This window comes from Schistocerca nitens, chromosome 8, assembly GCF_023898315.1.
Source record: "Schistocerca nitens isolate TAMUIC-IGC-003100 chromosome 8, iqSchNite1.1, whole genome shotgun sequence".
NCBI lineage: Eukaryota > Metazoa > Arthropoda > Insecta > Orthoptera > Acrididae > Schistocerca > Schistocerca nitens.
In genome coordinates this window covers 355,684,614-355,711,390 of record NC_064621.1, presented here as the reverse complement: position 1 = coordinate 355,711,390, position 26,777 = coordinate 355,684,614, and the positions used below count along the sequence as shown (strand labels likewise).

General features: G+C 43.1%; 1 protein-coding gene across 1 annotated transcript in view; it reads left to right on the top strand.

Moving 5' to 3' along the window:
- LOC126198874 (uncharacterized) overlaps positions 1 to 26,777 on the top strand; it is a 129,075-nt gene that overhangs the window by 42,069 nt on the left and 60,229 nt on the right. The gene's annotated exons all lie outside the window — the stretch shown is intronic.

Below are 26,777 nucleotides of genomic sequence, written 5' to 3'. Positions count from 1 at the left end.
GCTGGAAATGAAAACATAGGTACAAAGTAGGTAACTGCGAAAAAACCATGGGTAAGAAAAGAAATACTTCAATTAGTCGATGAAAGAAGTAAGTACAAAAATGTTCAGGGAAATTCATAATATACACTCCTGGAAATGGAAAAAAGAACACATTGACACCGGTGTGTCAGACCCACCATACTTGCTTCGGACACTGCGAGAGGGCTGTACAAGCAATGATCACACGCACGGCACAGCGGACACACCAGGACCCGCGGTGTTGGCCGTCGAATGGCGCTAGCTGCGCAGCATTTGTGCACCGCCGCCGTCAGTGTCAGCCAGTTTGCCGTGGCATACGGAGCTCCATCGCAGTCTTTAACACTGGTAGCATGCCGCGACAGCGTGGACGTGAACCGTATGTGCAGTTGACGGACTTTAAGCGAGGGCGTATAGTGGGCATGCGGGAGGCCGGGTGGACGTACCGCCGAATTGCTCAACACGTGGGGCGTGAGGTCTCCACAGTACATCGATGTTGTCGCCAGTGGTCGGCGGAAGGTGCACGTGCCCGTCGACCTGGGACCGGACCGCAGCGACGCACGGATGCACGCCAAGACCGTAGGATCCTACGCAGTGCCGTAGGGGACCGCACCGCCACTTCCCAGCAAATTAGGGACACTGTTGCTCCTGGGGTATCGGCGAGGACCATTCGCAACCGTCTCCATGAAGCTGGGCTACGGTCCCGCACACCGTTAGGCCGTCTTCCGCTCACGCCCCAACATCGTGCAGCCCGCCTCCAGTGGTGTCGCGACAGGCGTGAATGGAGGGACGAATGGAGACGTGTTGTCTTCAGCGATGAGAGTCGCTTCTGCCTTGGTGCCAATGATGGTCGTATGCGTGTTTGGCGCCGTGCAGGTCAGCGCCACAATCAGGACTGCATACGACCGAGGCACACAGGGCCAACACCCGGCATCATGGTGTGGGGAGCGATCTCCTACACTGGCCGTACACCACTGGTGATCGTCGAGGGGACACTGAATAGTGCACGGTACATCCAAACCGTCATCGAACCCATCGTTCTACGATTCCTAGACCGGCAAGGGAACTTGCTGTTGCAACAGGACAATGCACGTCCGCATGTATCCCGTGCCACCCAACGTGCTCTAGAAGGTGTAAGTCAACTACCCTGGCCAGCAAGATCTCCGGATCTGTCCCCCATTGAGCATGTTTGGGACTGGATGAAGCGTCGTCTCACGCGGTCTGCACGTCCAGCACGAACGCTGGTCCAACTGAGGCGCCAGGTGGAAATGGCATGGCAAGCCGTTCCACAGGACTACATCCAGCATCTCTACGATCGTCTCCATGGGAGAATAGCAGCCTGCACTGCTGCGAAAGGTGGATATACACTGTACTAGTGCCGACATTGTGCATGCTCTGTTGCCTGTGTCTAAGTGCCTGTGGTTCTGTCAGTGTGATCATGTGATGTATCTGACCCCAGGAATGTGTCAATAAAGTTTCTCCTTCCTGGGACAACGAATTCACGGTGTTCTTATTTCAATTTCCACGAGTGAAGAAATACACGTGGTTTACAAATGAAATAAATACAAAATACAGGGAAGATAAGGCGAAATGGCTGCATGAAAATTGTGAAGAAATCGAAAAAGAAATGATTGGTGGTATAACTGACTCAGCATATAGGAAATTAAAAGCAAGGGTGGTAACGAATGATAGGGAAATTTGTGGTAAGGAGTATGGGATCAAACTGCTCAAGTCATTGGTCCCTACCCGCTTACGCACTACTTAATCTAACTAACTTACGCTAAGGGCGCCACAACACCCATGCCCGAGGGAGGACTCGAACCTTGGACACCGGAGGGGGGGGGGGGGGGGGGACATCATCCTCACAATTCCGAAGACTACAAGACAAGGCAAATGAGATAATTACAACACAATCAGCTTAACAGCTCTTGAATACAAGTTGCTGACAAGAATAATATACAGAACAGTGGAAAAGAAACTTGCGCCTGTGTTACATGACGATCAATTTGGCTGAGCACCAGAGAGACAGTTCTGACGTTGAGGTTGATAATGGATGCAAGACTAAAAAAAATAAAGACACGTTCATAGAATAATGGGGTTCCACAATACACAAACTTCAGTAGAGTAATCACCTATCTGGAATTCTATGATATGACGATTGATAAAGAACTCAAAAATCAGAATACTAATGTGCGTTGAAAGCCTAAATTTGGCTTTTCTTTTGCCTCCGCGACCCTCTTCTCTTGTCCAAATGCGTCCAAATATAGCAGTATATCAAATACTATAGCACTCACAACAAGAGGCCTGTAGTTAAGAAAAAGATAATAAACGAGTAAATTGTTGGAACAAGCTACGAAAACTGTTCACGTTAGAGTCAGGGGCACTATAGACCAGTGCTCGTCAAACTGCGGCGCTGTCTACCTGCACTGACAACTCAAAGGAGTATGTGCCTCCAATCGGTGAGATTTTATGATATTAATTTCAGTGGAATGTAACGGATTTGTGAATGTGCATTATAAGGATGGTCATCTTCAAATACAGCACATATATCTAGCAACGAATGTGAAATTAAACTAAGGATGTTGTAATACTGGATGGTTATATTTAAATTTTTCCTATTTAACACGTCATAACACGGAAACTTGGTAGCATTAATGTCCAGAGTATGGGGTGCATGATTTCCATGCGTCACAGCGCCACCGTCCAGTTCCAACTATGGCCACCAGGTGCCGAGATCAGTCATCGTGATTCATAGTCGCACACACTTGACCTGTCGCAGCGCACATGTTGACAGGTGAACATGAGCTTCGGCATTATGGATGAAGCTCTATTATCAAAACAATAGTAATGCTGCAGCTGCACTTGGAGAATATCGCCGGCTGAAAGGATTACAGAAGGGTCCTCAATGTCCACCTGCTATGCGGAGCATGATGAAGAAGTTCAAATCAACTGGAGAACTGGGCGTCGCTCCAGGAAGAGGCCGATGATCGCTTGCACCACAGGTGGTTGATGAAATCGCTGTTTTTATGGCAGACAACGGTGCGCGCAATTCCCGATCGTCAGGCAGTGTGCGTACTGTGCCATGACAGTTGAACATCCCGTGGTCCACTGTACGGAAGGTGCTTCGAACCATCCTCAGATCGTATCCCTGGAAGACCCATGTCGTACAGCAGCTTGCACCACACGATGCACAACGACGTGTCTTGACTTCGCTCTCCACTTTCTCGCAAGGACTGAAATTGACGAGGGCTGGCCCTGGACCATCCTATGGAAAGACGAACCTCATTTTTCTCTGACGGGTTAGGTGAACACACAGGATTGCCGAGCTTGGGGATCTTCACGTCTAGCTACTACGCATGAAGTTCCTACGTATGGTGAACGTGTCAAAGTACGGTGTGGCTTCACGGCTACGTTCATCATTGACTCATCCTTTCTGTAACAGGTTGGCGCATTGAACTCAACAATTTTCATGCACGATGGGGCCCCACCGCACGTCGCTCGTGAAGTTCACCTGCTTCTCCGAAACACATTTGCAAACGATCTAATTATCAACCGATCGTTTCCAAATGCTTAGTCGACACGATCACCTGATCTCGCTCCCTGTGATTTCTGGTAGTGGAGGTACCTGCAGGACAGGGTTCACCAGGGGAACATTCGCACATGTGCTGATCTGAGGCGCAGCATACTAAGAGAGATTGCCAGCATACCTATGGACATGTTTCGTTCTGCTGTGCAGAATGAAATCCTGCGCTTTCAGACTCTTCTGGACACTGATGAGCGCCATATTGAGCCCCTTTTGTAGCCATAAAGGTACCGATATGTAGTGGTATGATGTACCGTAGGAGCACATTAACAGTGTTTCACTTCAGAATGGATTCTGCATTATTTGTCTTCCCCATGTCGTTGACATTAATGCTAACAAATACGGTCGTCGTACAGTACTTACACTACTGGTCATTAAAATTGCTACATCACGAAGATGACGTGTTACAGACTCCAATTTAACCGACAGGAAGAAGTTGCTGTAATATGCAAATGATTAGCTTTTCACAGCATTCACACAAGTTTGGAGCCGGTGGCGATACCGACAACGTGCTGAGATGAGGAAAGTTTCCAACCGATTTCTCATACACAAACAGCAGTTGACCGGCGTTGCCTGGTGAAACGATGTTGTGATGCCTCGTGTAAGGAGGAGAAATGAGTACCATCACGTTTCCGACTTTGATAAAGGTCGGATTGTAGCCTATCGCGATTGCGGTTTATCGTATCGCGACATTGCTGCTCGCGTTGGTCGAGATCCAATGACTGTTAGCAGAATATGGAATCGGTGGGTTCAGGAGGGTAATACGGAACGCCGTGCTGGATCCAACGGCCTTGTATCACTAGCATTCGAGATGACATGCATCTTATCCTCATGGCTCTAACGGATCGTGCAGCCACGTCTCGATCCCTCAATCAACAGATGGGGACGTTTACAAGACATCTGCACGAACAGTTCGACGACGTTTGCAGCAGCATGGACTATCAGCTCGGAGACCATGGCTGCGGTTACCCTTGACGCTGCATCACAGACAGGAGCGCCTGCGAGGGTGTACTCGACTACGAACCTGGGTGCACGAATGGTAAAACGTCATTTTTTCGGATGAATCTAGGTTCTGTTTACAGCATCATGATGGTCGCATCCGTGTTTGTCGATATCGCGGTGAATGCACATTGGAAGCTTGTATTTGTCATCGCCATACTGGCGTATCACCCGGCGTGATGGTATGGGGTACCATTGGTTACACGTCTCGGCCACCTCTTGTTCGCACTGACGGCATTTTGAACAGTGGACGTTACATTTCAAATGTGTTACGACCCGTGTCTCTACCCTTCATTCGATCCCTGCGAAACTCTACATTTCAGCAGGACAACGCACGACCGCATGTTCCAGGTCCTGTGCGGGCCTTTCTGGATACAGAAAATGTTCGACTGCTGCCCTGGCCAGCACATTCTCCAGATCTCTCACCAACTGAAAACGTCTGGTCAATGGTGGCCGCGCAACTGGCTCGTCACAATACGCCAGTCACTACTCTTGATGAACTGTGGTATCGTGTTGGAAGCTGCATGGGCAGCTGTACCTGTACACGCCATCCAAGCTCTTTTTGACTCAATGCCCAGGCGTATTAAGGCCGTTATTACGGCCAGAGGTGGTTGTTCTGGGTACTGATTTCTAAGGATCTATGCACCCAAATTGGGTGAAAATGTAATGACACGTCAGTTCTAGTATAATATATTTGTCCAATGAATACCCATTTATCATCTGCATTTCTTCTTGGTGTAGCAATTTTAATGGTCAGTAGTGTAGTTTCCGTTATAACGCGTTAAATAGCGAAACTTTAATTATAACCACCCGGTACAACACAACGAATAGAAAAGATGCTATCCTAAGCATTTGTAATCGTGTCTCATGCTGCATAATTCTTCTAAATATAATTATGGTTATTATGCAGTTAATCGACCATCCATACAAGCAATAAAGTACATGTGCAGGCCATTACAGGTTCACAGGTTCGAGGTCTCTGAGCGTGGCAGCAAGTTGAAACAGAGGACAGTCGACACGAAGTGTCCGAATGGCGCTTATTTTTAACTATCAGTACTTACCGCTGTGTTCGTGTGGAGGGGGGTCGTCAGCGGACAGCTTATCGCGCCCTCACTATAGCTGGTATAGCTGTCATCTTGTTTTCTGTACAATTGTATTTAACTTATCGCTCCTCTATTGTTCCCCTGCTACTGTCAAATTTCCAAAGAGTGTACTCCACTCGACAGTGTCAAAAGCCTTCTCCAAATCTATAAAAGCTATAAGTGTAGGTTTGTTTTTCGTATCTTCTAAGACAAGTCGTAGGTTCAGCACTGCCTCAAGTGTTTCATCATTTCTCCGGAACCAAAACCGATCTACGCTGAGGTCTGCTTCTATCAGTTTTTCCATTCTTCTGCAAATAAAGAACTAATTTAAGAATAAAAAAGTGAATACAGTATAATAGCGTAAGAGATATTTTGCTATTTCTAGATAATGTTCTTAGGTTCCTTCCGGAAAAAAGGAATGTCACCTAAACCCTTGCTGCACGTTTGGCCGTCAGTGATGTGTAAACAGACAACTGCTGACATACAACGGTCATCGATTGCATCACAGTACATGCTACCTACACAACACGACATGGTGGGCCATTCGACCTGCGTGCCGCTCCATGTATACTGAAGTTATCTGTCATAGATTTTCTGTACGTAACACAAACATTGGGTATCTTTCTTTGTGTGAAACACAAAATACAAGAAAATGGACTTCCACGACTCTGAAACTCAGCGATTCGCTTAAAATGTGATACAAATGAAATCCATTCGCTTGTTGTGTGTTAGAAAGGTTCAAGGAATTATGCAAAAGAGCAACGACTTTTTTGAATCCAGTTTGGTAGCATTGCGACAGAACGGAGGACTCTAAAGCTGGTATGTTCTAAAATCATATTTCTTTTACGTTTCATACTGATATAATGAAAAGGACGCATTTATTTAGTATCAGTTTTAAGAAAGTCGGAACATCTAATGAACACAGCTAGTAACGAGTGTACCTAGACCCATTCGTCGTGAAATCTCAAAATTATTTCGTCATTAACCTCTAAAATAACATGGGTCTGTTCTCTAACTCAAACCCTGGATATTAAGCTCTTGATACTCCCACAAATATACTAGTAAAAGTCATTCACCAGTCTGATGCCGCATTTCACTTCCACTGTCGAAATTTTCCTGCTTTTTCGCTTAAAAGAGCCCTGTGTTTCATGAATGATACATCGACTCTCTGCCGTGAGTTCGGGAACTGACAGTGACCTGTTAGTAGACACCCAAAATTTCAGAAACGCGCTAAGAAAGAGGTTTGGAGGTCTAGATACTAGATCTATGTCATTGGCACGAGAAATGAAGCAGACAACGAATCTCTTTCAAGACCTGCACCAGTCACGATATTCTTATTTTCCATTCACAATTCGACGAATACACCATAGCCACCAAGTGTAAACCATTTTTTACGTAAATGTTCTTACAAGAAAGTGCTGGCGATGCGAGGAAAACTGGAGGTTATACTCCAGACAAGGGAGAGTCATTTGAGAAGTAGCTCAAGACTGAAATGAAGAATGGGAAAAGGATCCGGCCGTCTTCGACCACGAATTTGGCGATTTACAGAAATAAAGAAAAACCTAAATACGGGTGGCGAGAACCTCCCTCTCGCGAATGTAAGTTCACTGGGTTATGTTGTTTCTCTCATATGCAGGGACAGAAAATGGGTGCATTTCGCTGTTGAAAATTCATTTCATTTTCACAATACCAAATCAGATCTAAACGCTAAGTGGAAAGTAAATATATTTTGATAACTGAGATATTGTGTTATGCTGTCATAACTATACAACAACACTGTTCTCCATCCACTGCTAATGTACTTGCGGTATCATCGTCACATAAATATGATCTACTTCCAATCCAAAATCCCCAGCACTTCTTCATTCATTGTGCATACAATATTCCTGAAATTATCAAAGGGTTATCTGTGCCCAAAATCTGATAGTTTCCGTTCTCTTTCTATTGAAATTTTCCTTTCTTCCCTCTTTTCTTTTTTAAAGAGCTGTACCTGACCAATCGTTCCGTGCGATTGCCGACGTTCCAACAACTGAACAGTCCATCCTATTTATCGAATGCTTTTGTAATAACGGGCAATCTTGGCGACCGATAACGAACTTACTTATTTAGTCTTAGTTCCTCCGACGCTAGGTAGTATATCAGGCAACAAGTTTCCTCTAGCGAACTCGACAAGCTGACAGATTTTCAGCTTCCTCACTGAGTCCGTGCATTGAAGATCCTTTATAATAATTCATTTCAACGAGTTACGACGTATTCCTCTACCTCTATATCAATCTACCGGTTTCGACAACAGTTCTGATTTGGGGATTCTTCTATTTTTCACGCGTAGAAGATGCACCGCAAGCTCTAGTCTTCTTTAGCAACGATTTTGTGCAGGCTGCGTATACTACTTCTTCGTGCCCTTCATCTTTGGATACATGGGTCACGTAAGCTGATCTCCCAAATTCGGCTTAAGCATCTTTGCTGAAAAATAATGAGTCTGTATATCTCACTCGACTATCGGTAGGATGTTTTGAGGACTTACTTATGGAGTCTAGTTCCCTTATGGATCGCATTCGTTTGAGCATAAGCTTTCCCACTTCTGCTTGTGATGTCTGCATCTATGGAAATTTGGAAGTTTGTGGTAAGATCTTATGGGACCAAACGCTGAGGGCATCGGTCCCTAAGCTTACACACTATTTCACCTAACTTAGACTAACTTACGCTAAGGACATGCCCGGGGGAGGAATCGAATCTCCTACGGGGGCGCCCGCGCGAACCGTGACAAGGCGCCCAAGACCGGGCGGCTACAACGCGAGGTCCTGCATCTACTTTTCCGTTATTACAGATAAAGCTGCCGAGATATGTAAATAGGTCAACATCTCGTAGTTCCTCCAGTTACGCTATAATTTGAGTTGATAAACTTTTCATGCACATTGTTTTTGTTTTATCACTGTTTATTTTTAGGCCTACGGATCTGGTCATTCCATCCAACTTCCATTAGTTGTAAACTTTGTGGTGTGTCTGCTAGGAGATCGATGTCATCTAGATCTGTAAACTTAGATTAAGATCTTACAAATGTATGCGCAGATAGCAGTTGTCTATTGTTTTTCTCATTATGAAATCTACGACTAATATGAAAAAGTAATGGTGTGACAATGCGTCCTTGTCTGACCCCTGTCAGAATACCAAAGAAAGGTATGTTCCCACCTTCTGTTCGTGTACAGCTACTCGAATCTAGGTATAGATTTCTGGAAACATCAGTGAGATAGTGAGGAATTCCATGTAGGTCAGAACATTCCACAATGATTCTCGGTGTGTACCGTCACTTTTTAAAAATCAACGAAATGTAGGTGCAGTGGACAGTTGAATTCAATGCATTGGTCTATTACGTTTCGCAGAATAAATATTTGCTCAGAGCTGGATCTTCCACTATGAAATCCAGACAGTTTTTCTCGTAATCAACAATCTCCGGCTTCTCGTATCCTTTTTGGAAGAACGATGCATATGACTTTGCCTGGCACTGAAAGATGCGTGATGCCTCTCACGTTTTGTACGTTCGGCTAGATTTCCTTTCTTCTGTAGTTTAACAATGTTGCCATGCCACCAGACTTCTGAAACGTGCCTCGTTTACTACATCCAACCCAGCTATTTTATCGTCTTTAACTGTTTTTATTGCTGTGCACCCGTTAAATCTGTGATGTTTTTACCATAAGCTCTTGTATTTTTGACTCATTTTTGAAGTTGTAAGCAATAAGTGGGTTGGGCTAGTTTAAGGTTTCTTTGAAGTACTGAACCCATCCTGCAGCTTGTTCATCTTTGGTGGTCAGAAATTAGCCATCTTTAACCTTAACGGGACCGTTTAAAAACCTATGGGCTGCAGTTAATTCTCGAACAGTACGGTATAATGTACTGGTTTCAATTCTAGAGGTAGCACTTCGCACCTATCTTCCTTTCCGTTCAGACCTTTTCTTTTTTTTTTTTGTTTTTTTTTTTTTTTTTTTTTTTTTTGTCCTCTCTACAGCTGCTTTTGACTCGACAGTCTAACTCGGCATATTTTTGTCTAGATGCCGAAGTTCATCTTGATCTTTCATTTATTCACACTATTGCTTTCCATTTTTCTTTCACCCATCAGATGCTAAGGTATGCCTCGAATTCATCGCTCTTTCTGTGTTACTCTCCGTCATCCAATTATCTCTTCAGCACATGTACTCATAGTGTCATTTAATTTAAACTATTGCGCTCGAAAATAATTTTTGTATCATTTGCATTTTGCAGACGTGAGTGAGTTTATCTGCAAGAGGAGTAAGGAATGAAAAAGAAGACTCGTGAATCTCAAAAGAATTCTTTAGTAACTAAACAGCTTTACTAACTAAAACAACTTTAATAAAAACAGAACAGTCTTCAAAATAAAGGCAGTCTCTACGGAAATGCACATCGTTGCAAATCTGCGAAATAGAACTCTGCTGCTGAGTAACGTTGAATAATGTGTTGCTCCTTCCCGTGCGCTGTTAAATGTTTGGACCCTTCTTGGTATCCAAAAGGAGATCAAGACTTTTCTGTTCAAAGTTGCCACAATACTTGACTGCGGCACTCCTGAGATAATCCAGTGTCTGAGGATACTTCCTTCAGTTCCTACCATAAGGCCACAGCCGGGTACCTGCCTCTTCCTTATTCAACTGGACCTGTAACAACATGTATATACGCTATCTGATCAAAAGTATTTGAGCGCCTACACTGGGCAACAGAATTAGAGTATCACCTTTTTGAAACCCTGCAACTGTGTACCATTCCGACGCATGTTTGAAATTTGGCTCAAAGGTGCCTACAACCTTCCTCTGTATTTGTGTATTGTATAAATAGAACAACGAAGCTGCGGCTGGTCGATGACTTGCAGAAAACATATATCCAACAGCAGTAAACATAGGAAATAATTTTATTACGCTACCAGTTTCGGTGACTCATTAGCTTCATCTTCAGGTACCTACACGAAACGAGATAAGCTATCAGTCGTTTGTGCTTACCACAGAGATCCCTATATCAAACTGATTTCCGTAGATAGTTTGACAATAGACGTGGACATTTCACACTTATAACGACAACACCCACGTCGTTAGATGTGTGTAATGTCCACGTCAGTTGTGGAGAAATCTAGATAGTGGTTCCTGTAGCTTCGTGTCTAGGAGCCTGAAGATGGTGCCATGACCCACCGAAACCGGTAACGTAATAAGATAATTCCCTAAATTTACTGCTGTTGGGAACTTGTGTTCCTCTGTACTGGTGCATAACCGTGGCGTCCCTCAAAGTCACCGTCGGGATTGACGACGTGTCGAACAGCAAGGTGTCCACTCTTGCGAAAAAAAAGGCCGAGTTCAGAAGTTCATGTGACGTGTAAAGTGAGTTCAGTGATGTCACATTGACACCAAATTTCACCACAGTTCTGCCCTACATGCAAGAACCCCCCACTCGTACTAAATCTCCAGAAATGTCTCAGTTTAGCCTGAGTCCGTAGATGGTGGTCTAACGGGCGTAAAGGATAATCGACCACGCTTTCCCACCAAAGTTTTAGAATAATTAAGCCATTCCGTCCTTGAACTGACTTAGTGAGCCGTCGCGTGGGAATTCTTCCTACCTCTTATGTGGAGATGCTCCCGTAGTTTTATGTCCCCTTCAGAGCCGTAGCAGCGCCGTCGGATTCTGAGTATGCAGTACTACTGTCTAAGTTTTACGTAATGAAGCGGGAAGAAGTTTTTTCGCAAATAATTTTTACGAGGATGCTATTATAGTGCATTTATTTAAGAAACACCGTAAAATGAACTTGTTCACACTGATTATAAGCTATTACCGATACAACAGCATGGTCTAACGCATGACTAGATCGAAAGGCATCCTATCAACGGCTGCCAACTATGGCACACAGAGTGTACAATCGATATAACTCGTATGAGATCACACATCTTCGGTTATGCCAAACTTATTCATTCATTTATTAATTTCAATGTTTCCTGGCATTGCAAAATTACTGAAAGATAGTATACATGACCTGTAGACTCCAGCTAACGTCTGAATGGCAAAAGGCAACTTTTGTTAGCAAATATTTATTAACAACAATTACTTGATTTCTTTAAAGTCAAGATGGTGTACTGAGTAATGAAACAAAGCAGTAGGTTCTGTCATAAATATCGACTCTTAGACAATGTGTCAAGTAATGTATTTTAATGCGACAGTATGCCATCTTAGGCAATTTATAACACTGAAAACACTTGATAATGGCACTTTGAAGCCGAAATTATGATTGTGTAAGTGTAAATAAACAACATTCTAATGGCGCTGCTGACTTTAAAGAAATATATTACAACTGCGGCCCCGCATTATGAAAAAAATTATTAAATTACTTGATTAACGCCAGAATAAATGTGCTCTCCCTATGTATCTCTTTGCTGACGTCGCGAGAGATTTCTGCATCGGCACCTTATCCCACTGGCTCTGAAAGCACCAGATGGCCAGCTTGAGAACCTACCGCTCGCTCCTTACTCCGCACAGTACCAAATCGCCGCTACATTCACTTCACTTATGTGAAATAGCTAAACTGGAAACAACGTAAAGGGTCCCTTTTTCTGTAAATAAGGGGTACCTTATGAACATCAGCATGGACGTGTCACTCGGTAGAAAGGTCGTCACAGCTCCTCGTACCCTCTTTTGACGCCTCTGTGATGGAGGTCAGAACGGCGACGCCAACGTTCAAATCACACGGTCTTCTTATGGTTGCCCGCAGCTCAGAATGCCTCATGGAATGGCGATCGAAGACCACAGTTCGCAGAACGATGAGCAGCATTAAGACGTTCTTGCCCAAGAGCCGAAACCACAGGAGGAAATGAAGTTGGACGCTGAGTTCTGGAGCGAAGTCGACATAACTCATCTCAAAGGCGTTCTGTTGGGCTTTTCTCGGGCCTGTGGGCAGTTCAGTTAATTTCAGGAATGTTAAGTTTCGCAAAAGATGATGATGATGTTTGGTTTTGTGGGACACTCAACTGCACGGTTATCAGCACCCATACAAATTCCCAACCTTTGCTACCCCAATCTCGCCACTTTCAAGAATGATGATGAAATGATGAGGACAACACAAACACCCAGTCATCTCGAGGCAGGTGAAAATCCCAGACCCCGCTGGGAATCAAACCCGGGACCCACTGCCCGGGAAGCGAGAACGTGACCGCGAGACCACGAGCTGCGGACGTTTCGCAAAAGATTGCCTCACACATGCAGGGTGCTTTGTCATGTTGATACAAACAAACATTGTCTCCAAACCGTTCCTCTAATGGTGAGAAATGTGTTCATAGCCTTCCGCTTTTAGCGTTTTCTTAGATGGGATAAGGTTAGAATGTAGAACTACGTTTCCGCCCCCACCTATCACACAGCTCCCAGTGAACCATGGAGTTTACCAAGGCGAGGTGGCTTGTACGCCCCAACAATACCTACAGCCACACGTGCAACCATAAAGGCTCTGCTGATACTGCGAATATCTGAAAGGAAGAGGATATAATAGCTATTATTTTTCACAAGGGTATGCAGTACTACTGTATGACTTTCTGGGATTCTCTTCGGTATAATATTCCAAAGTTAAAATAGTTCCCTATTCGGATCTTCGGGCTGGGGCTACTCAGGAGGGCGGCGTCATCAGGAAAAACAAAACGCATTCTACGGGCCAGAGCGAGGAATGTTAGGTCCCTTAACCGGATTGGTAAGTATAAAAGGAGAAATGGGTAAGTTGAAGTTAGATACAATGCGAATCGTTGAAGTTCGGTGATGGGAAAAACAGGACTTCTGGTCAGGTGAATACAGGATTATAAATCCTAATTGAAAGAGGAGTAATTCAGGTGTACGTCTAATAATAAATAAGAAAAATGGGAATGTGTGTAAGCTTCTATGAACAGCATAGTGAATGTGTGATAGTAGCCAGGACAGACACGTGGCCAAGACCCACAATACTACTGCAAATTGTATGCCAACTAGCTACGAAGGATATAAAGATATTGACAGAATGTATGAAAAGATAATAGAAATTATTTAGATAGGTAGGGGAGGCGAAATTTTAAGTTCGAATGGGAACTTGAGGAAGAGGAAGGCAAGAAAAAACAGTAGGAGAACAAGGACTGAGAGAGAGGAATGAAAGGGGAAATCTGCTGCTAAAATTTTGCTCAGAGTACAATTTAATCATTGCCAATACTTGGTTTAATAATACTGAAAGGAGGTTGTATACGTGGAAGAGACTTGGAGACAATTTCAATTATTTTATTTCCGTCATTTCTCCTTCGATGTCTATCTTGAACAGTAGGGGCGAGGACTACTTGTCTGTCTTACACTCTTTTTAGTCCGAGCACTTCGTTCTTCGTCTTCCAGTCTTATTGCTCCCTCTTGGTTCTTGTACATATTGTACGTTACCCTTCTTTCCCTATTTAAACAGAATTTCGAACATTTTGTACAATTTCATATTGTCGAATTCTTTCTCCATGTCGATAAATCCCATGAACGTATCTTAATTTTTCTTCAGTCTTGCTCCATTATCTAACCGCAACGTCAGAACTATCTATCTGGTGCCTTTTCCTTTACTAATGTCAGACTGATCGTCATCTAACACATCCTCAAAATGGTTCAAATGGCTTTGAGCACTATGGGACTTAACATCTGAGGTCGTTAGTCCCCTCGAACTTAGAACTACTTAAACCTAACTAACCTAAGGACATCACACACATCCATGCCCGAGGCAGGATTCGAACCTGCGACCGTAGCGGCCGCGCGGTTCCAGACTGAAATGCCTAGAACCGCTCGGCCAGAACGGCCGGCTGACAGGACCTCAATTTTCTTTTCTATTATTCTGTATAACATCCTTGTCAGCAACTTTGATGCATGGGCTGTTAAAATGACTCTACGATAATTCTCGCACTTGTCGGCTGTTGCTATCTTCGGAACTGTGTGGATAATATTTATCCGGAAGTTTGATGGTATATCGCCAGTCTCATATATCTTACACATCGACGTGAGTAGTCGTTTTTTGCCACTTTTCCCAATGATTTTAGAAATTCCGATGGAATGTTATACATCCCTTCTGCCTTACTTGATCTGATGTAGTCCAAAGCTCTTTTGAATTCTGGTTCTAATAGGGGATATCCTATCTTTTCCCTGTCGACTCCTATTTCTTCTTGCATCACGTCATCAGACAAGTTCTCCGCCTCATAAAGGTCTTCAGTGTCCTCTTTCCACCGATCCGCTCTCTCCCCTACATTTAACAGTGGAATTCCTATTGCACTCTTAATTTTACTGCCTTGCTTTTAATTTCACCAAAGTTTGTTTTGTCTATTCTATATGCTGAGTCAGTCCTAACAGTCATTACTTTTTCGATTTCTTCACATTTTTTGTGCAACCATTTCGCCTTAGCTTCCCTGCACTTCCTGTTTATTTTATTCCTAAGTGGCTTCTATTTCTGTGCACCTGAATTTCCCTTAACATTTTTGTATTTCCTTCTTTCGTCGATAACTGAAGTATTTATTTTGTTTCCAATGGTTCCTCGCAGTTACCTTTCTTGTACCTATGTCTTTCTTTCGATCTTATGTGATTACCCCTATTAGAGATGCCCATTCTTCTTCAACTGAACCGTCTACTGAGCTATTAATTATCGCAGTATCTATAGCCTCAGAGAACTTAAAGCTTATCTCTTCATTCCTTAATACTTCCCTATCCCACTTCTTTGCGCACTGACTCTTCCTGACTAGTCTCCTACGCTTCAGCCTATTCTTCATCATAACTAAATTGTCATCTGAATCTATATCTGCTCCCGGGTACGCCGCACAATTCAATATCCTGTCTCGGAATCTCTGCCTGATCATGATGTAATCTAACTGGAATCTTCCAGTATCTCCCAGTCTGTTCCAAGTATACCTCCTCTTCTTGTGATTCTTCAATAGCTGGGATTTAATTCAGGGAGTATACAGTTATTCACAAGTTATACCGAAATCAGGCAGCAATGCCGAACGACGTGAAGAGGAAGCATTTGTCGAGAAAGGAGTGAGTCAGCCTGATGTTATTCAGTATGTACACTGAGCAAGCAATAAATCAAGGGGAAATTTGGAAAAGGAATTAAAATTCTGAGAGAAGAAATAAAAACTCTGATGCTTGCTGACGACATAGAAATCTGTTAAAAACAGAAAGGACTTAAGACCAGTTGAGCGAATTAGTTAGCCTTTTGTAGGAACGTTATAAGATGATCATCAACAAAAGTAAAACAAAGTGACTGAATGTAGTCGAATTAAATTTGGCAAATCTGAAGGAAGGAATCAGATTAGGAAGTGAGATGTGTGTTTTGCTATTTGAACAGCCGGATACATCCCTTCCCACATCGCTGTGTTCCAGGTTGCCTGCGCAGGAACTACTTTGCCACACCTCCCACAGACACAAGCCAGGGAGGACGATGAGATCGTCTAGCGAGGAGGGCCAACGAGGAACGAGCTTATTATCTCCCGTAGCGACAGCCAATCACGCTGATCCAATGTAACCATCTGCACGGTATTATGAACTGCGGTCCCAAGGGCTGTAGTCGGTCGCATCCTCCTGTCAACAGTCGTGTTCTACAATCAGCTGTCGCAGATACGAAATTACCAGCAAGTGCAGTGGACTATAGAGAGACACCATATTGAAATATGCCATATTAATAAACAGACTTGTTCGTGGAACCATCAACACACTACTGTTGCAGTGTCGATACAGACTTAGTTAGAACATTGCTACTGAAGTGATAATTCGCTACTGAATAAGTTTCTGTCTGTATCAAATATTGTGTAACAGAGATCATGTCAAGGGATTTTGCGAGTTGAGATATCAGGGAATGACTTCCAAGGCACTAAAGGAAACCAGAGAAGGCCAAAACTATAAAGTGTAACAGAGATTATATATATTCAACAAATAATGGAGAACGTTGGGGATAAGTGCTAACCTGAGACAAAAAGGGTGACACAGGAGAGGAATTGTGGCGAGCCACATCAAATCAGCCAGGAGAGTCGTAATGATAAGGAAGAAAAAAATAGTGTGGACCAGGTAAAATAATGTGAAGGCAACGTGGTTTCTGTCAAGTGATGCTAACGGAAAATAAAATTAAAAAAATCCCTCTATTTTATGTCAAGGACTCTGTACGAACATTAAGAAACTGTTTGCTTGAGTTGTTTAATTTCTTTTTACGGTGTGCCAAAATTGACTGCCGTCTGCGTTACAATTAATACCTTATCCTATCTGCATTGCCGAACTACTTAGAGTAATAACTTCGCTTTTAGGGGATGTCAGTGCCAGCTTCGACGTGAATTTAAACGGGAAGCATTCCATCAGAAAGTGCCAGAGCTGAGTAATCCGGTTGCCATTCTCTGTAGACTTCACTCCTGTCACGCTGCAGAAATCGACGTAGCCATCGGAGTATTTCAAGCGACGGCTTTGCTTTCGTGTCATCTTGATATAAAAGGAAAGGCGACTCAGTGCTTAGCAGGAATCGCGCGCCAATCCATTACTCCCCCCCCCCCCCCCCCCCGCTCCTCGCCACTACTTCGGGGCAGACAACAGACAGGTGATTATAATCACGTTCTTTATCATTTCTTTTTCACATTGGACGAATCTTCAGTTCTTCACGTGGTAGAACATATCGTGTTTATGATTTCTGTTTCTGGGAGCTCTATTTTGAGTTAATCAAGCAAGTATTTTATAGATAAGGGTTGCGGATACTTTTGGAGAGTGTTTCCGAAATGTTTCAAATCTGTGGGCTACCTGCGTAAATAAAAGATTCTTGGGGAATATCTCATGCAAAAAAATATGTAACCTCTTGTGAATATAGTATTAGGATAAGAAAATCTCCATCAATATTGTACCCTTTCGAGAAGTTTTTGCGGTCTTGTGACTTCCTGGCGAGTTAAAATATCTGATGAAGACTTAGTCACAAGAAAAATACTATTTTTAATATTACTGCCGGAAAAAATACAGGCCTTGAAATAGATAAATGAAGTTTGCATCACCTTGCATTTAATGTAGAAGCCGTCTAATCGTGGAACATTCGGAAATTGTCAGCGGCGTAGGCATACAAAAACAACGGAAAATACTGCATTGGCTACACAAAATGTATGTTCACAATTAATCCTACAATGACCTGAAAATTCAGTGAAAAGTAGAAAACAACGGAGTGTGCAAATAATGTTGAAAAGTGGCTAAAATTCCACGAAATGCTGAATAACATTTCTGGAAGGACACATAAAGCCACAGTCGTAAAGTCTAAATAATAGTACGTTGGCAGAAGTATATATGATGCATAGCAGCTACAGCCAACAGTAACGGACTATTTGTTCATCTACTAAATTTCTTTTCAAAACAGTCATATTTTTGGAGAGATTCGGTAATTAGGTACCGATATTACGAGAGGTACCGATAAACGAGAAAAATGAGCAACTTCAACATTCCGTTGACATCGAAATAATTTGAGTCGAAGTGATGAGAAGAATACGAAGTAGACGGTTTAAAGTCTCCGCTGTTATTTTACTAGATTAGGTGAAAGTGGATCCAAATTAGAGTGAAAATGTACAGAATTTAAACAACCGAAGTCATCCTCTGAATCTGAGAACTCGTCTTATGGATAGTTTCTCTTCATACCTCAAATAGAACAACTGCACAGTATAGAATCAAAAGTCTGTTACCATCTTTTTGGTCTCAAGGTCTTCAAATACAGATACCCTATTTCCTAAGGCAGCATAGGTTAAAAGATATGTTCGTAAACTGAGAAACATTAAAGGTATTTGACTTGTATCTGTTGCTGCTCGCAAATAAAATGCAAATAAAATGCTATGCCTCCACAATGCGATGCTCTCTAGCTTAAACCGTGACGAAGAGCAAATTAAATACTTTGACAGTTTTATGAAATGCTGCTGGGAGGAAACTGAAAAACTGATGTGGATGGAGAAGACGGTATGTGAAGAGGTACTAAAAAGATGTGGAAAAGAAGAAGGTATTATACATTGGTTGCGATTTACTAGAGGAAAGGAAAATTGACCGGACACGTTTCGGAAACGAACGACATTGCTGTAGAGAAATTAGGTATAATTGCAGACAGTGGAAGAAAAACTTGGGTTATTTAAGTGATGCAAGCAGAAGGTACCCGGAAGTAGAGAAGAAATTTTTTTAAAGAACTTACCCCGATACTTGCAGTTGCTCGAAGTATGCTATTAATAGCGACATTTATTATGCATAATTTCAGTTGTTAGTGAGGAGAATGATTTCCTAAATTGAAGCCTTCTGTAAAATTTCAAGTGTCCTACTGTTTACACAAAAGCAGACGACGAAATTTGCTGTAACTCTTAAAACTCTCATACGCAACGTGCGTTTACCAAGCTCTGAAAAACTGCCATACAAGCAGGCTTGCCGGTCGATAACGTGACAAGCGATGCATCGCCTCGTTTCTCTCAGCGTAATACTTACTCCACCCAGTGCTCGTTATTTCCTCTATCGCTTCGCTGCAATCTCGGACCTCGTCAGAACCGTGTTTGTATCGTGAAAAATACCTCTCAGGCGCACGCAGATGGGCAATATCTCCCCGCAGGATGACCTGCTGTCGTGTACAATCTGAAGTCTCTTATCCATAAGGCAGCGTGTTACTGTCCTATCATACGGCGGAGATAAAACAGAGATACTGTCCAGAAAGTGGTGATGTGTTCCTGTTTTCCGATTTTGTTGAAGATACTGATTTCGTGAGAAATTGTTATGTACAGTTCCTTCTCATCCGGTAGAGTTGTGAGACTCGTAGAGTCGGAGGCTGTGACCGAGCGGTTCTAGGCGCTTCAGCCTGGAACCGCGCGACCGCTACGGTCGCAGGTTCGAATCCTGCCTCGGGCATGGATGTGTGTGATGTCCTTAGGTTAGTTAGGTTTAAGTAGTTCTAAATCTTCCCCCATGAACCATGGACCTTGCCGTTGGTGGGGAGGCTTGCGTGCCACAGCGATACAGATGGCCGTACCGTAGGTGCAACCACAATGGAGGGGTATCTGTTGAGAGGCCAGACAAACATGTGGTTCCTGAAGAGGGGCAGCAGCCTTTTCAGTAGTTGCAGGGGCAACGTCTGGATGATTGACTGATCTGGCCTTGCAACATTAACCAAAACGGCCTTGCTGTGCTGGTACTGCGAACGGCTGAAAGCAAGGGGAAACTATGGCCGTAATTTTTCCCGAGGACATGCAGCTTTAATGTATGATTAAATGATGATGGCGTCCTCTTGGGTAAAATATTCCGGAGGTAAAATAGTCCCCCATTCGGATCTCCGGGCGGGGACTACTCAAGAGGACGTCCTTATCAGGAGAAAGAAAACTGGCATTCTACGGATCGGAGCGTGGAATGTCAGATCCCTTAATCGGGCAGGTAGGTTAGAAAATTTAAAAAGGGAAATGGATAGGTTAAAGTTAGATATAGTGGGAATTAGTGAAGTTCGGTGGCAGGAGGAACAAGACTTTTGGTCAGGTGATTACAGGGTTATAAATACAAATTCAAATAGGGGTAATGCAGGAGTAGGTTTAATAATGAATAAAAAAATAGGAGTGCGGGTTAGCTAGTACAAACAGCAAAGTGAACGCATTATTGTGGCCAAGATAGACACAAAGCCCATGCCTACTACAGTAGTACAAGTTTATATGCCAACTAGCTCTGCAGATGATGAAGAAATTGATGAAATGTATGACGAGATAAAAGAAATTATTCAGGTAGTGAATGGAGACGAAAATTTAATAGTCATGGGTGACTGGAATTCGTCAATAGGAAAAGGGAGAGAAGGAAACATAGTAGGTGAATATGGATTGGGGGGAAGAAATGAAAGAGGAAGCCGCCTTGTAGAATTTTGCACAGAGCACAACTTAATCATAGCTAACACTTGGTTCAAGAATCATAAAAGAAGGTTGTATACCTAGAAGAATCCTGGAGATACTAAAAGGTATCAGATAGATTATATAATGGTAAGACAGAGATTTAGGAACCAGGTTTTAAATTATAAGACATTTCCAGGGGCAGATGTGGATTCTGACCACAATCTATTGGTTATGAACTGCAGATTGAAACTGAAGAAACTGCAAAAAGGTGGGAATTTAAGGAGATGGGACCTGGATAAACTGAAAGAACCAGAGGTTGTAGAGAGTTTCAGGGAGAGCATAAGGGAACAATTGACAGGAATGGGGGAACGAAATACAGTAGAAGAAGAATGGGTAGCTTTGAGGGATGAAATAGTGAAGGCAGCAGAGGATCAAGTAGGTAAAAAGACGAGGGCTAATAGAAATCCTTGGGTAACAGAAGAAATATTGAATTTAATTGATGAAAGGAGAAAATATAAAAATACAGTAAATGAAGCAGGCAAAAAGGAATACAAACGTCTCAAAAATGAGATTGACAGGAAGTGCAAAGTGGCTAAGCAGGGATGGCTAGAGGACAAATGTAAGGATGTAGAGGCTTGTCTCACTAGGGGTAAGATAAATACTGCCTACAGGAAAATTAAAGAGACTTTTGGAGAGAAGAGAACCACTTGTATGAATATCAAGAGCTCAGATGGCAACCCAGTTCTAAGCAAAGAAGGGAAGGCAGAAAGGTGGAAGGAGTATATAGAGGGTTTATATAAGGGCGATGTACTTGAGGACAATATTATGGAAATGGAAGAGGATGTAGGTGAAGATGAAATGGGAGATAATATACTGTGTGAAGAGTTTGACACAGCACTGAAAGACCTGAGTCGAAACAAGGCCCCGGGTGTAGACAACATTCCATTAGAACTACTGATGGCCTTGGGAGAGCCAGTCATGACAAAACTCTACCATCTGGTGAGCAAGATGTATGAGACAGTCGAAATACCCACAGACTTCAAGAAGAATATAATAATTCCAATCCCAAAGAAAGCAGGTGTTGACAGATGTGAAAATTACCGAACTATCAGTTTAATAAGTCACAGCTGCAAAATACTAACGCGAATTCTTTACAGGCGAATGGAAAAACTGGTAGAAGCGGACCTCGGGGAAGATCAGTTTGGATTCCGTAGAAATGTTGGAACACGTGAGGCAATACTAACGTTACGACTTATCTTAGAAGAAAGATTAAGGAAAGGCAAACCTACGTTTCTAGCATTTGTAGACTTAGAGAAAGCTTTTGACAACGTTAACTGGAATACTCTCTTTCAAATTCTGAAGGTGGCAGGGGTAAAATACAAGGAGCGAAAGGCTATTTACAATTTGTACAGAAACCAGATGGCAGTTATAAGAGTCGAGGGATATGAAAGGGAAGTAGCGGTTGGGAAAGGAGTGAGACAGGGTTGTAGCCTCTCCCAGATGTTATTCAATCTGTATATTGAGCAAGCAGTAAAGGAAACAAAAGAAAAATTCGGAGTAGGTATTAAAATTCATGGAGAAGAAGTAAAAACTTTGAGGTTCGCCGATGACATTCTAATTCTGTCAGAGACAGCAAAGGACTTGGAAGAGCAGTTGAACGGAATGGACAGTGTCTCGAAAGGAGGATATAAAATGAACATCAACAAAAGCAAAACGAGGATAATGGAATGTAGTCAAATTAAATCGGGTGATGCTGAGGGGATTAGATTAGGAAATGAGACACTTAAAGTAGTAAAGGAGTTTTGCTATTTAGGGAGTAAAATAACTGATGATGGTCGAAGTAGAGAGGATATAAAATGTAGACTGGCAATGGCAAGGAAATCGTTTCTGAAGAAGAGAAATTTGTTAACATCGAGTATAGATTTAATTGACAGGAAGTCGTTTCTGAAAGTATTTGTATGGAGTGTAGCCATGTATGGAAGTAAAACATGGACGATAACCAGTTTGGACAAGAAGAGAATAGAAGCTTTCGAAATGTGGTGCTACAGAAGAATGCTGAAGATAAGGTGGGTAGATCACGTAACTAATGAGGAGGTATTGAATAGGATTGGGGAGAAGAGAAGTTTGTGGCACAACTTGACTAGAAGAAGGGACCGGTTGGTAGGACATGTTCTGAGGCATCAAGGGATCACAAATTTAGCATTGGAGGGCAGCGTGGAGGGTACAAATCGTAGAGGGAGACCAAGAGATGAATACACTAAGCAGATTCAGAAGGATGTGGGTTGCAGTAGGTACTGGGAGATGAAGAAGCTTGCACAGGATAGGGTAGCATGGAGAGCTGCATCAAACCAGTCTCAGGACTGAAGACCACAACAACAACAACAAGTTCTAGGGGACTGATGACCTCAGATGTGAAGTCGCACAGTTCTCAGAGCCATTTGAACCATTTTTTGAACCAAGACTCGTAGAATTCGTGACGTGTTGAAATCCAAACTTGAACACAATACTACACAAGATTAATTTCTGAAATCGAGAGACTGGATATTGTTATGAGTTATCTGAGGCATTTGAGTGTGTGAATTCTGACAGAAAAATTACACTTCTGTGTTATTGATGATAAATTACGTTTTCGGTTAATTTTTAGTTAATGGAAAAGGTATGTAATTCAAGTAACGAAGAGACATACTACAAATATGGTCTCCAAGTTTCGATTAAACATCCTCTGCTTTTTGTGGAACAGAATCATCTCCCACACTGTTTGGAACAATAACAGGATCAGCTCATTTCATTGAGGCCACAAATAGTATTACAAAGAGGTATTAACAGAACCTCTCGAAAATGATATTTAGGTTATTGATTCTGATCCGCGCGGACTGCCACTCGCGTCAGCACGCCTTTTCCGAGATTCGGGGTGGCGTGTCGGACCCGGATCGAAGCCACTCGGCGGATTAACAACAAGTGTCGGTGTGCCCGCCAGGCTGGATGTTATTTTTAGGTGGTTTCCCACATCCGACTAGGTAAATATCAGGCTAGTATCCACGTTCCGGCTCGTTAACACCATTAACAAACATTTAGAATACATTCTTACACTTTCACACCAGATGCAGACAGATGGGATTCAGAAATTGCATCCAGGGAAGAGGGAGTGAGGGAGGGGGGGGGGGAGAGGTGACGAAAGGAAGAGCGTCCGGCCTCCCTCTAGCACTAACACTGACAAATCCAGACCAACATGCCATTTCCGTCAAGATGTGTGATAAGATCAGGAAAAAGAAGAAAGAAGATTACTGATTCTCTGAAAATATACTAAATGTTTTGAAAATACATAGCGTACTTATTTTTTGTGCTACAAAAAGTATAGCTCGCATTAATGCTGTAAAGCAGGAAAAATCCGTAAAAGGAACGGAAGCTACAAATTATTATCACACTTATATTATGACATGTCCTAGACATCTTTAGACAACTACAGCAAACCTTTGTAAGATGGCTTGCTGAAAAGTAATGCCTCCGAATTTTGTATGCTAAAGCTGTTAAAGCCTTTTAAATAAAACAAACGCTATTAACATTCTACACCTTTATTTTTCATGTCTACGTATTTATTTCTCAACACAGTCACCCTGGAAACGAACACATTTCTCCCAATGAGACAACCGTTTGCTGACACCATCACTGTTGACCAAGACACAACCTCACTTCTGCTTGCACTCCTTCATCACTATCAAAGTGATCTTCAAGTTTTGGAGACAGATAAAAATGAGATGGCGCCAAATGGGGAAGGTAGCGAAGTAAAGCCACTTCTGGTAGAACTAAAGATTCTCACGATAGTCCATACAGGAGTCTTGATCGGTGTAGGGTGGATGTCAAGTTGGTGAGATGGTTGGCGATGTATCCGGTCTCATGGCCGTTGATGTTGCCGGAGTCCTGGTCGGTGATGTGACCGGTGACCTTTGAGCCTGATTGGTTCGGCGTCTGCTCGAAGGTCGTTTCCACTTGATGGGCTGTAGGCAGCAGATGGCGTAATCAGGCGGATGGATTTCTATACGGGTCACGTGACGCGCGGACGAAATGTAGTGCCGCTACTTGATCGCTCTGATGGCGGGCGATGAGGCGATGATGGCGCCTCTCGCGGAGTCCACAGGAGTCTCACCTGTACACAGAAGAAAGTTTATATTATGTAAGTCTGCGGGCTTTCGTAGCCGTTGCCACTAAAGTTAAAATCTTCTGGATTGTAAGACCGAGTCATATTTATTTCTAAAACAATCGACGTTTCGACCCCTCTGCTGCGATCTTCTTCAGGAGTGGACACCAAAACATCCTGAAGGAGATTCCAGCAGAGGGGACGAAACGTCGATTATTTTAGAAAGAAATATGACGTGGCCTAACAATTCAGAAGATTTTAACCTTAAAGTCCCTCTTAATCACATAGATTTATTTACACTTTATGAGCGGTTTCGACTTATCGCCCTCTTCAGATCGTTAAAATATTCTGATACAAATCATCGTCAAGTTAAACATGTGCGCACATGTTTAACTCGACAATGATTTATATCAGAATATTTTAACGATCTGAAGAAGGCGATAAGCCGAAACCGGTCATAAAATGTAAGGAAATACATGTGATCAAGACGGACTTGTGAAAATAAAAGTGCTAAAAATAAAAATAAAATGATCGAGGACTCATATACAGACTTCAGGTATTCAACTGATAAATTTAAAGTTTATATTGCTTTTGTTCTTCGAGTGCAGAGCTGGAAAGGTTGCTGTTGTGGCCTGGGGTGTACACAGCTCGGTGCGTACGACCAGTCTCTGTTTACTCCTGGCTTTGGTAGGGGACGCCTACGAATGTCGCAACCCGCCAGCCGCAGATGTGTTCCATGGTGGTAAGGGGTCAGGCGAGAGGCCGGATACTGCAGCCATCATCAAATTAAAGCCTAGAACAGGTAAAACAATGTTCAGTATCAGGTTAAAAGAAAAAACTCATACGTAAGCCAAGCAAAAGATCTTTGACTAATGCTGTTAAGTTCCTCGGAACATTTCGAGGCGAATTAAGGTACACAAAACACTAAAAAATATGGTCCGCGATACAGACACATACGCTACTGGCCATTAAAATTGCTACACCAAGAAGAAATGCAGATGATAAACGGGTATTCATTGGAAAAATATATTATACTAGAACTGACATGTGATTACATGTTCACGCAATTTGGGTGCATAGATCCTGAGAAATCAGTACCCAGAACAACCACCTCTGGCCGTAATAAAGGCCTTGATACGCCTGGGCATTAAGTCAAACAGGGCTTGGATGGCGTTTACAGGTACAGCTGCCCATACTCGGGCAGCCAGTTGCTCGGTCACCATTGACCAGACCTTTTCAATTGGTGAGAGATCTGGAGAATGTGCTGGCCAGGGCAGCAGTCGAACATTTTCTGTTTCCAGAAAGGTCCGTACGAGACATGCAACATGCGGTCGTGCATTATCTTGTTGAAATATATAGTTTCGCAGGCGTCGAATGAAGGGTAGAGCCACGGGTCGTAACACTTCTGAAATGTAACGTCCACTGTTCAAAGTGCCGTCAATGCGAACAAGATGTGACCGAGACATGTAACCAATGGCACCCCATACCATCACGTCGGGTGATACGCCAGTATGGCGATGACGAATACACGCTTCCAATGTGCGATCACAGCGATGTCGCCAAACACGGATGCGACCATCATGATGCTGTAAACAGAACCTCGATTCATCTGAAAAAATGACGTTATGCCATTCGTGCACCCAGGTTCGTCGTTGAGTACACCATCGCAGGCGCTCCTGTCTGTGACGCAGCGTCAGTGGTAACCACAGCCGTGGTCTCCGAGCTGATAGCCTATGCTGGTGCAAATGTCGTCTAACTGTTCGTGCAGATGGTTGTTGTCTTGCAAACGTCCCCATCGACTTAGGGATCGAGACGTGGCTGCACGATCCGTTACAGCCATGCGGATAAGATGCCTGTCATCTCGACTGCTAGTGATACGAGGCCGTTGGGATCCAGCACGGCGTTCCGTATTACCCTCCTGAACCCACCGATTCCTATATTCTGCTAACAGTCATTGGATCTCGACCAACGCGAGCAGCAATGTCGCGATACGATAAACCACAATCGCGATAGGCTACAATCCGACCTTTATCAAAGTCGGAAACGTGATGGTACGCATTTCTCCTCCTTACACGAGGCATCACAACATCGTTTCACCAGGCAACGCCGGCCAA